The sequence below is a fragment of the Podarcis bocagei genome (genome assembly GCF_964188305.1).
Source record: "Podarcis bocagei genome assembly, chromosome: 6".
NCBI classification, from domain to species: Eukaryota; Metazoa; Chordata; class Lepidosauria; order Squamata; family Lacertidae; genus Podarcis; species Podarcis bocagei.
In genome coordinates this window covers 84,545,349-84,556,342 of record NC_138130.1, presented here as the reverse complement: position 1 = coordinate 84,556,342, position 10,994 = coordinate 84,545,349, and the positions used below count along the sequence as shown (strand labels likewise).

The 10,994-nt window shown below is 41.7% G+C and overlaps 1 pseudogene across 1 annotated transcript; it reads right to left on the bottom strand.

Moving 5' to 3' along the window:
- Window positions 1–4,504: 4,504 nt before the first annotated feature.
- On the bottom strand, window positions 4,505–10,105 carry LOC308589863 (gap junction beta-2 protein pseudogene; annotated as a pseudogene). Its single transcript, XR_014013520.1, has 2 exons — window positions 9,943–10,105; window positions 4,505–5,293 (listed from the first exon to the last, which is right to left on the bottom strand). The product of XR_014013520.1 is annotated as a gap junction beta-2 protein pseudogene (transcript).
- Between the last annotated feature and the right edge of the window lie 889 nt (window positions 10,106–10,994).

Here is a 10,994-nt window from a genome sequence, read left to right as displayed (position 1 = left end):
TCCCCGGACCTCCTCATACCTCCCTTCTTTGTATTCCACTTCAATTTGTTAGTTCAGCAAATCCTTACCATTAAGCTTTTACCCATTTGTAAACCTTTTTTCATGTCTCCTAAAGCATTACAGCTGGAAACCACTTAATTTTTATCCAACATCCTTCTAACATTCATTAATTTTACAATATTTCTTTAAATAGTCTTTAAATTTCTTCCATTCTTCTTTCACTGACTCTTCTCCCTGGTCTCGGATTCTGCCAGTCATTTCTGCCAATTCCATGTAGTCGATCACCTTCATCTGCCATTCTTCCAGAGTGGGTAGATCTTGTGTCTTCCAATGCTTTGCGATAAGTATTCTTGCTGCTGTTGTAGCATACATAAAAAAAGTTCTGTCCTTCTTTGGCACCAATTGGCCAACAATGCCCAAGAGAAAGACCTCTGGTTTCTTCAGGAAGGTATACTTAAATACCTTTTTCAGTTCATTATATATCATTTCCCAGAAAGCCTTAATCTTTGGGCACGTCCACCAAAGGTGAAAGAATGTACCTTCAGTTTCTTTACATTTCCAACATTTGTTATTGGGCGAATGATAGATTTTTGCAAGCTTGACTGGGGTCATGTACCACCTGTATATCATTTTCATAATATTCTCTCTTAAGGCATTACACGCCGTAAACTTCATACCTGTGGTCCATAACTGTTCCCAGTCAGCAAACATGATATTATGTCCAACATCTTGTGCCCATTTAATCATAGCAGATTTCACCGTTTCATCCTGAGTATTCCATTTCAACAGCAAGTTATACATTCTTGACAGATTCTTAGTTTTGGGTTCTAACAGTTCTGTTTCTAATTTTGACTTTTCCACCTGGAAGCCAATTTTCTTATCCAAATTATATGCCTCCATTATCTGATAATAATGAAGCCAATCTCTCACTTTGTTTTTTAATTTTTCGAAACTCTGCAATTTCAATTTGTCTCCTTCTTGTTCCAAAATTTCCCAATATGTCGGCCATTTGTCCTCCATATTGAGCCTTTTCTGAGCTTTTGCTTCCAGCTTCCTCTAGGGGGACACAGTAACAGCCAGAACTTGCAACTTTTAAGAACAAAGATGGTCCTTATAAGTCCCCCAATTCACTTAAAAACAACAGTCTCAATGCACTTAAACAGTTACTTTCAAACCAAGAGAAGACCAGAAACACTGTATCTCTTTTGCAGAATTAGCTGTCAAAAATAGGCTTTCCGCTGTACGGCTTCCTTATCTCAAGACAGTCCGTTCCCAGGTTTTAAACAGTAGATTTTAACTTCCTTTTCCCCTTCTTTTTTGCAGGTAAATTCAACTCAGTCTTTCCCCCCTCCTCTCCTGCAATCCGGAGGGGAGACCACTTTCCAAATGTTAGGATTTAGCTCTTTTTTCAAGCGACTTTTTATGTTTCCGCTTTACAGTCTCTTTGCTTTGATCTATTTACAATGAGAGGAAGGCAGACTTCCTGGTTGTACCTTCCCGCTCAGTACCAAATTAGCTGTTTTTTCTTTTGAATCCAATTTAATCCTACTCACGGGTAGTTGTTTTCAAAGTCCAATTATCCCAGGAAAAAGGCAGCGCTCTCCGGTGACAGCTTCGCGGCTTCGCTCCACGGAAGAAGCAATTGGCTCACAGCACCGCGCCACCCCCACTCCGCTCCGGAGCCCGTTGCCGAGCTCCTTTTGCAATTGGGGCGCAAACGGTGCCCGCTGAGTCCCACAGTCACAGGCTTCACCCGCCTGTGATTTTTAAAGGGTCCCCGCTGCGCCGTAGCGGTACAGACCCAAATTCCGTAGAGCCAGTTCCCTCCGAGTCAGAGGGAAGCAGCCATTACCGATGGAATGGCCCATCATCTTTCCCTTTGTTCTTTCTTAATGGCTCATCTCCCAGGCGATTACTTCAAGAGGAAGCCAGCCTCGACCCAGGGGTTCAGGAGGCTTGATTAATTTCTAAAACTTACTGGGTCCAGGACTTTATGGGAGTCTTGCGCTTAGTTCTTGGCATCTCCAGTTTCAAATTACTTAGGGGGCCTAAGCACCTGGAGAACTTCTCCCCGACAGAGTAGATGATACAAGACTAAATGGAGCATTGGTCTAACTAACTAAGCTATTTAGCTTATAGCAACTGGGGCAGCTCAAATATTTGGTTGCATGCCCTTGCCAGTTCCATTGATCTATATTTCCCCAGTACTTAACACCTGGTGTGCTATACATGCTGATCATGAAGGTCACATAAGTTAACAGTTTATGTGATACTGAGGCACAGTGAGGCAGGGTTAGGGGGTAAACATGCCCTATGATACCTTTTCTGTGCTTTAAATACTTAAAAAAATGAAGGCAAAGCCCACTGATCCACCCACCCCAGCAATTTTTTCGAGCCCCTCAAGACCTTGCTGGGGTGTACAAAGCCCAAAACTCTGAAGGGAATGTCAACTGCCCACTCCTCAGTCATCATTTGATGAGCAAAAGGCAGCATTGGCCACGCACCAGCTGAGCAGAGCGCCTGTGTGTGAGAATATGCATGAGATAGTATGGGGTGACCACATTTGTCTCTTGTAATAATGAGACTGTTTAAGCAATTCGTTTGAACTATTTACAAAACTAGTGACCTATTTATAAATTTGAAATGTCCATATCTGCAGGCATTTTGCACTGTTACAAGTGGCACTATATTTTCCACTCACTTTTGGTATAAACATAGCGTACCCATAAACCCTTCAAGTAACAAAACTTAAGGCATGACAAATGTGATTTATTTTGAGTACAGGATAATTAGGAAAAAAGTGTCATTCATACAAATAATATATTTTGTAATACTGACCATTGAATAGCAGAATGTTCTTTTGGCAGTCAATCATTCAATTACGCATTCAACAAGCAGAAGCATGAAACACACCAAAGTTCCTGTTTGTCATAGTTGGATTAAGGATGTTCTCAGGGAGACAGAATTACTTGTTCTAGCTAATCCTGATATATCTTTGTGCTTTCCTGAAACTGCTCATAAAAGCAGTACAATAATTTCCTCCAAAACGGTGTCACTATATATATATATATATATATATATATATATATATATATATATATATATATGCAGGTTTTGGTGTCTTCGGGTGTCTTCCCGTGTAAGAGTTGGGGTGTCTAGGCGACGTTTCGACGAGGTCTCACTCGTCATCTTCAGGCTGGTGCTTTCGGCTTCTTGTTACTGGAACAGAGCTCTGTTCCAGTAACAAGAAGCCGAAAGCACCAGCCTGAAGATGACGAGTGAGACCTCGTCGAAACGTCGCCTAGACACCCCAACTCTTACACGGGAAGACACCCGAAGACACCAAAACCTGCATTCCTGTACCCGTGAAAATCTACGAAAGCATATATATATATATATATATATATTCAGAACTTTTTAAAGGACAGAATTGGCTTTCTTCCTACATCAAGTGAAAGGCACATTTTAAATAGTAACAAAGTAGTGGCAGAACTCAACTATAGTTTCTCCACAATTTATTCACATAGGCAGCTCTTATGTGGTATGCCCAGTTCTATTGCCACCAAATTAATAAAAACCAAGAATATTATAGCACATTAAAGACTAACAGACTTTATCATACCACAGGTTTTCACAGACGAGTCCATTTCATCAGAGGCATGGAACTGTGTGCATCTGAAGCACACTCTAGTCCACCAAAACTTATACCGAGCGTGGTGATCAAAACTGTTACCGAGCAATTTGATGGCATTTACATCTTAACAAAGGGAAATGCATATTAAATATATGATTTTTAGAGCTTCAAGTCCCATTAAACCCTGGTAAGGATTATGTAAGGCAGTCAGGGTAAGGCAGTCAGCATGTTCAAGAGTGGCATGTTCAAGAGTTTGCAGACTTAACATGGCTAAACTGTGGTTTAGTGTGCTGTGTAAGAGCAAATGAGAAAAACTCTCCTGTATCAGACTAAAGGCTTATGTAGCCCTGCATGTCCCACTGTTCCCCCACAAATGGTATTCAGAGGAGGCAGGCTGCCTCTGATTATGGAAGTGAGTGAGCCTTGAGTTTGCTCTCCTCCTCTGGAAGGAAATTGGAAGCATTCAGTATTGTTTTCAACTAACCATGGTCTGTTGTTAAATTTAGACTGGGACAAACTGTGGTTGGTTTTAACTATGGTTTGTCTAAACATGCCAACTTCAAATCATGATTTATCTGAATAAACCAGGTTTGTAAATCGTAGCTAAAACTAACTGCAGTAAGTTGAGGGGGTAAAGTAATTAGGGAAATAATTGTTACTCATCCTGAGTCCTGAGAATAAAACATCTGACAAAGAATCATGATGTTTGAGGCTGTGCGCTCTTCTCGCCCAAAGGAGCAAAAAAAGAGCTGTTTAATCATCAAAATACTAGCCTTTTGCACAATTGTAACTAGATGTATTTGGGTATTATCAGCCTGTACTGACAAAAGAATTCCTGAACTGTGGGTTAAATAAGATGGACTCCCACTATTTAGAAGGTGTGTAATTTACTATAGTTTAATTAAAAACAGATGAGCTTTTAAGCAATGCAAAACAGATACATGACATACAAACATCTAATGATTGGGCAGTGGCTTCTTGGGCTGAGACTTCTTCATGCAAGACTTTAGTATCAAATAAGACAACTCAAGTACATTTAGGAGCATGCAAATGCCTGACACAGCCAGCATGAAAATAGTAAATACAGTTTTCTCAGTGGGACGAGAAATAAAGCAATCTACTGTATTTGGGCAAGGAAAATCAGTGCATTTCACTACACGAGGCATACGGTACCCATCATACATGTGATAAAATATGTACATGAAAGTCGCTTCGAAGATAATTCGGAAGAAGAGGCTGCTGGTGTATGTCCACCATAAGGCTCCTTCGATGTGGAACTTCTGGGTTTTCAAACTTTCAAGGTCAATTTTCTCCCCGTGTCGGTATTTCCGTTTCTTCTCGTGCCTTCTGTAGGCAACATGCATTGCCACCAGAAGGGCTGGGGTAGACACAAAGATAAGCTGGAGAGCCCAAAGTCTAATATGAGAAACTGGGAAATAATCATCATAGCAGGTATTTTTGCACCCAGGTTGTAGAGTGTTACAAGTGAAATCCGACTGTTCGTCTCCCCAGACGTTTTCTGCAGCCACCACAAGGATCATGACACGGAAGATGAAGAGGACAGTGAGCCATATCTTCCCAATGCTGGTTGAGTGTTTGTTTACACCTCCTAAAATGGATTGGAGGGTTCCCCACATGGTGGCTTGTGTGTTCTTTAGCCTATTAAGACAAAGGAAAAGGAAAAAGAAAAAGCCAAATGATTAATTATTCTATTCCTTCACAAATGAGGAAGTTCTCTGCTGCTAGTACAGACAAGTTGTAAGCAGATGGGCAGAACAATTCTGAGATGTTTTGGCTTCTTTCTCTCCCACCCATTCTGGAAAAGGAATGTTAAAACTTGATATACATCTATCCAAAGGAGCACAGTGACATTAAAACACTGACATAATTAAAGGGGTGGTTAAACCAGAGTTCCTTATGAAGAGACTTCTTTTGGCATGGGACTACGTTGATGATACGCAGTGAGTTTATACAACTAGGATTCACATATAAATGAAGCCCATATATTAGCTCCAGCATATTCTTCTGTTCTGCCCTTATAGAAATAGCCTTTAAAGGAGGTGCTGTTAAAGGCTGGTTAGGTTATAATTAAACTAAAAACACTGGCATTTTTTCACTTTTCCAAATGCCATCCTATGGCAACTTTAGTTTACAAGATGACTTCAGATGTATGTACAGAAAGCCCGCTACTTGTGTGCATTTAACTTGTGCGCATGCAGGGGAAGAGAGGGGAAGAGAGTGGGAACACCTGTAGTCACTGCAACTCATTCTTATTAAACTAAACTATGGTTTGACATTATATCTGAACTGGGTCAGAGGGAGAGGTGCAGCTATTTGGCAATGGAAGCTATTGTTATCATTTAAAAAACCCAATTTGTGGAGATGCTCCATTGTGGGAAACTTACACAAAGGTAATGGAGAAATACGTGTTCCAAGATACTACACTTTAATGGCATAAAAGAATCTTGCTGTAACTGCAATCGCTGTATCATCACTTATCAACCATTACCACTCTCTGCTATTAGCGCAGATCTACACCACAGATGTAAACAGATTTAGTAATCATCCCCCGCCCTCAGAAAACCCAAGAAACTTAAGCTGTGATGGGGAGTAGGGGGTGTCAAGATATGTAACAGTACCGTCAACAAACCTTGATTGCCAAGATTCATTGATGGAAGAACCCCAAGCAGCAGCAGGAGAGGAGTAGCCAGAACAATGGCCAAACAGGTAAAACTTCTGCCACCAGCTCCCTGCTTTGCTTGGCTTTGCTTCCCCCTGAAGGAAGGTGAGAGGTGCCAGTCCATCCCGGAAGACCCTGGACCCACTTGCCTTTAATTTGCAGGGAGCAACCTTCCTTCTGGGTGGAGTGAGCACCTTGAACTGGGCCCAGAAATGAACTGGTAACTAGTGGGGGAGTTGACTCCATGTGAATTGTCATTTGGGCTAGGGAAGAGGGTTGAGTTTTTGTCTATCTGCTGATTAGTGGTTGGGAGTATTGCCTTGTTTTTTTGTTTCAATATTGCAAATGGTTTTTTTATTGCTATGTAGGGGGCTGGTTTGTTGCTTTTGTTTTCCCATATGTTGAATGAAATATTAACATGTTATATGATTTCCCCCTTTTTTATCGTATGATGTATTTGCACGTCTTTTTCTTTAATATTAGTTGCTTGGAGACCTTTGGGTGACAGGCAACCAATCAGCTAAAATATTTATTAATCTGGGTTTTTTATATTAAAAAAAACCCTGATATAATTTTATAGTTAGATATGTCTGTCAAACAACACCTTTGAGTTCATTTCTGGTGACCCTCAATTCTAATTTTTGTTGATATTGTTAATTAAGGTTCAAACTCATTGTTAATCTTCATTTTCATTGGAGATGCCTGCATGCTGGTTTTGGCAGTTCACAAATAGAAATCAATCCAAATGAGTGTGTCTAATTATTCAGTTTTCCTATTCTAAGAGTGTGTTGGCATAGTACTATACAAACAAATAATGTGGTTTAGTAAAGCCTTAACAAGCAAGGCCAAGCTGACTTACAAGAAGACAAAACTCCAACATGTTATAACATGACCCTTGACATGGTAGCTTTCATTACACCCACTAACCCTAAGAAAAAAGTCGATAGATTTTGCTGATGTAATGAGGAGTTGCAGAATCAAGATGAAAAGATGGATAAAATTACCGGTATTTCTTTTCCTACTAATCACCCTCCTCCCTGTAGGATTTGATTTGAAAGCTGCACGGACTTATTTCTTTAAAATAAATCATTTATATGTTTTCCAATAACCAAGGTCTCGGGTTTTCCTATAACCAAGTTCAATAAGAAACTACACCAGACTCTGTGACCACAAATCAAATACACTTCTGCTAACCATTAAACAAGATGAAGACTTTCACCCCTATTAATTCAATTCAAACAAAGCATTCAACCAAAAGAAAAAAGGATAAATATCAAGTGTTTTGCTCTTCTATTATATAGATCAGTGGTTCCTAATTAGTGGTCCGTGGACCCGGGGGAATCTGCGCCCCATTCACATAGCAAAAACTACCCTAGAGGTATCAACATTTTCAAAGAAAGGGGGTCCCTGTCTTGCCTTTGGAAAAACAGGGAGTCCACAGGACTTAGCGAATTGGAAACCACTGATATTTTTTGCCAGTATTGCAAAATGTGAACTGACACAACAAATTCCATCTGTAGTATAAGCCTAATGTGTAACTGATGTAGACTCTTAAGGTTGCATTCAACTGAGACAAGACTAAGTAGGGTAGACCCATTGAAAATAATGAACCTATGTTAATCATGCCCATTAATTTGAATGGCTCTGCTTTGAGTAGGGCTAACATTGGATAGAACTCTTACCTATGAAGATTAAGGTTGCATTCCTTTATAAATTCACATGAGATTAAACATCACTGAGCTTGATTGCTTTTTAGTGAAATGCATAGGATTGCATTGTAAAGCAGCAGTCCTGCACATACTGGAAAATACTCATTTGACAGACACGGTCCTATGTATGTCTACTCAGAAGATACCTTTGAGTAAATCATTTTCTCAATTCATCTACTATTCTAGAAACCTTAAGGTAAAAGGTTAGGTATATTAATATTAATACTATTAATGAATATTGCATCTTAAAGGTGAAAAATTAATCGGGCAACTGCAGCATCCCTCATGCAGAATTCTGCATCTTACATGGATCAGTGTGAGTGAAGGGGCAAATGGTTATCCAGGACTCCACATCAAATCCATTTCTTCCTCCACTGTATGGAGAGGTTATATTGCAGATATTAAATATGTCATTCTTTCTGCATAAACTGTTAGATATCATTTTGAAATTACATCCCTGTATAAAATACAAATGGTTAGCATATGGAAATCATGGAATGTTTCTCTGCCTGCATCTCTCACCCTTTCTGTCTTCAGCAGTATTTCCACTGGAATAATATGGCGGGAGAACATAATAGAAGAAAAATCAATGTAAACATGAGGATAGAATGGCATATGAAATATTAATTAAAATTTCAGCTATGAGGCTTTTTTAAACTGGATATATTTTTTATGTGTTTTGATTTCAGGGATCACTTTCTTGCCCCAGGAGGAAGAAAAAATGGGCGTTCCTAGTTCCGTGAGAATTTTACAGGCATTTTCATGACTTAATATTAAGGGAAGTTGTTGAAGCATGTTAACGCTTTAGTCACCCAAGAAAGAAATCACAGATTGTATTGAAGAGAGCTATTGAGAAGTAATGTATCCCAAACATTCACTGAATAGTGAATGAAAGCAGTTCTTAGTTACTTCAATGTGAAATGATTTCAGTGGGCCACCTCTGAATACGACAAACGTTTGGTTATCACACTTCATATTTAAGCTGCCACAGGATGTCTTGAAAAACTAATCCTTTTTTGTACAAAGGTCTCTTAGAAGATGAAAATAAGCATCTTACAGGACAAATCCTACCCTTTCCTCACATGTTACGATTGTATCAGAAGACAGAAACTATTATTTTAAAATCAACATTACAAAAATCCCTGAGTTACATGGCTTGACCATGTTACTAACTTTGTATGATAATGTTTCACCATAATGGTGGGGCTGGACTTCACAGCTGGTTAGTAAAAGACAGCATGTGGCTATTAACTTCCAGCCGTAAGTTGTAGACCTTGGCCTTAACATGATGATGGGTCTTTCAAGAGAAAGACCTCTTTTTCCTGGCAGAACCGAAGCACTGGGAACCCAGCGAAGAATCTGGACTACAGCCAACATCCTGGCAAAAGAAAGATCGTAACATCTTGTGCATCTCACAAAACCGAATGGGGAAAAAACGTGTGGAGGGACTTGTTTCCCCAATTTTGTCTGTATTTCTGCTTTATCTCTCACACACAAACAAACGCGCGGAGCGGTCAGACTTTCTCTTTGGCACCGCATGGTATTCAGCCGCTCCTTTCACTTGCACCCCTCACAGAAATCCCGTAGAGCTGAAAAGGGACCTCCAGGGTCATCTAGTCCAACCCCAGGCAATGTAGCAATCCTGCCCACAGCGATACCGGCCCCTTTCATACGTCCTATAAGCCTAGCAAGCCGAATACACCAAAGTCCGGACTCTGCTGCCCTGCGAAACGCAACCTTCTGATTTCTCTTGATCTTTTGAAACGCGCGCACGGCGTTTTAACCCCATTCCTCTCCACCCCATGGAAGTGCCAGGCGCGGACATTTCCATTCACTGGAGGCTTCATCTCAACCTAAATCTTCCCTTCCCGGCAAGGGGGGAGAAAGCATCGCCCCTGCAACAGCAGCAGCCCCATCACCTCGCTCAGCTCCGCGCGCGGGAGAAGAAACCGGTCCAGCTGCGTCCCCCCGCGGGGCTCCGTTCCGCTTCCTGGCGAGGTCCAGAGAGCGCCACTTGCTCGTAGGCTGCCTACTTTCGTCGCCGCCGCCGCCGCCTCGGCAGCTTTGAGGGAGGCTCCTTCCTGTTCTCGGGCAGATGCTCTTTAGCGACGCCTTCGGCAGGCGCGGCTGCAAGGAAAGAGGCGGGAAGAGCCCGTGTGGACAAGGCGGGGGAGGCGCCACCGTCGAAGAAATGGTTGCGACGCGGCCCCTTCCCGCCCTCCGACGACGGCTCCGCAGCGCTTTCACTTCTTCCCCTTCGCTTCTTGCCAGGGCTCCTGCGTTGGCAACAGCAGCACGGCAGGTAGAAATTCAACATGTCATGGGCTTGTTGTTGTTGTTTAGTCGTTTAGTCGTGTCTGACTCTTCGTGACTCCATAGACCAGAGCACGCCAGGCACTCCTGTCTCCTGCCTCCCGCAGTTTGGTCAAACTCATGCTGGTAGCTTCGAGAACACTGTCCAACCATCTCGTCCTCTGTCGTCCCCTTCTCCTCGTGCCCTCCATCTTTCCCAACATCAGGGTCTTTTCCAGGGAGTCTTCTCTTCTCATGAGGTGGCCAAAGTATTGGAGCCTCAGCTTCAGGATCTGTCCTTCCAGTGAGCACTCAGGGCTGATTTCCTTAAGAATGGAGAGGTTTGACCTTCTTGCAGTCCATGGGACTCTCAAGAGTCTCCTCCAGCACCATAATTCAAAAGCATCACTTCTTCAGCGATCAGCCTTCTTTATGGTCCAGCTCTCACTTCCATACATCACTACTGGGAAAACCATAGCTTTAACTATACGGATCTTTGTCGGCAAGGTGATGTCTCCGCTTTTTAAGATGCTGTCTAGGTTTGTCATTCAAATAGTGTTTGTGCGCACCATGTTATGTGATTGATAATGTGGGGTGGGATTACCTGACACCCCTCCCCTCAATATTTTTATTCACTCTATGGGGTGTAATAATGGGGAAAGCATCTACTGATGAAATT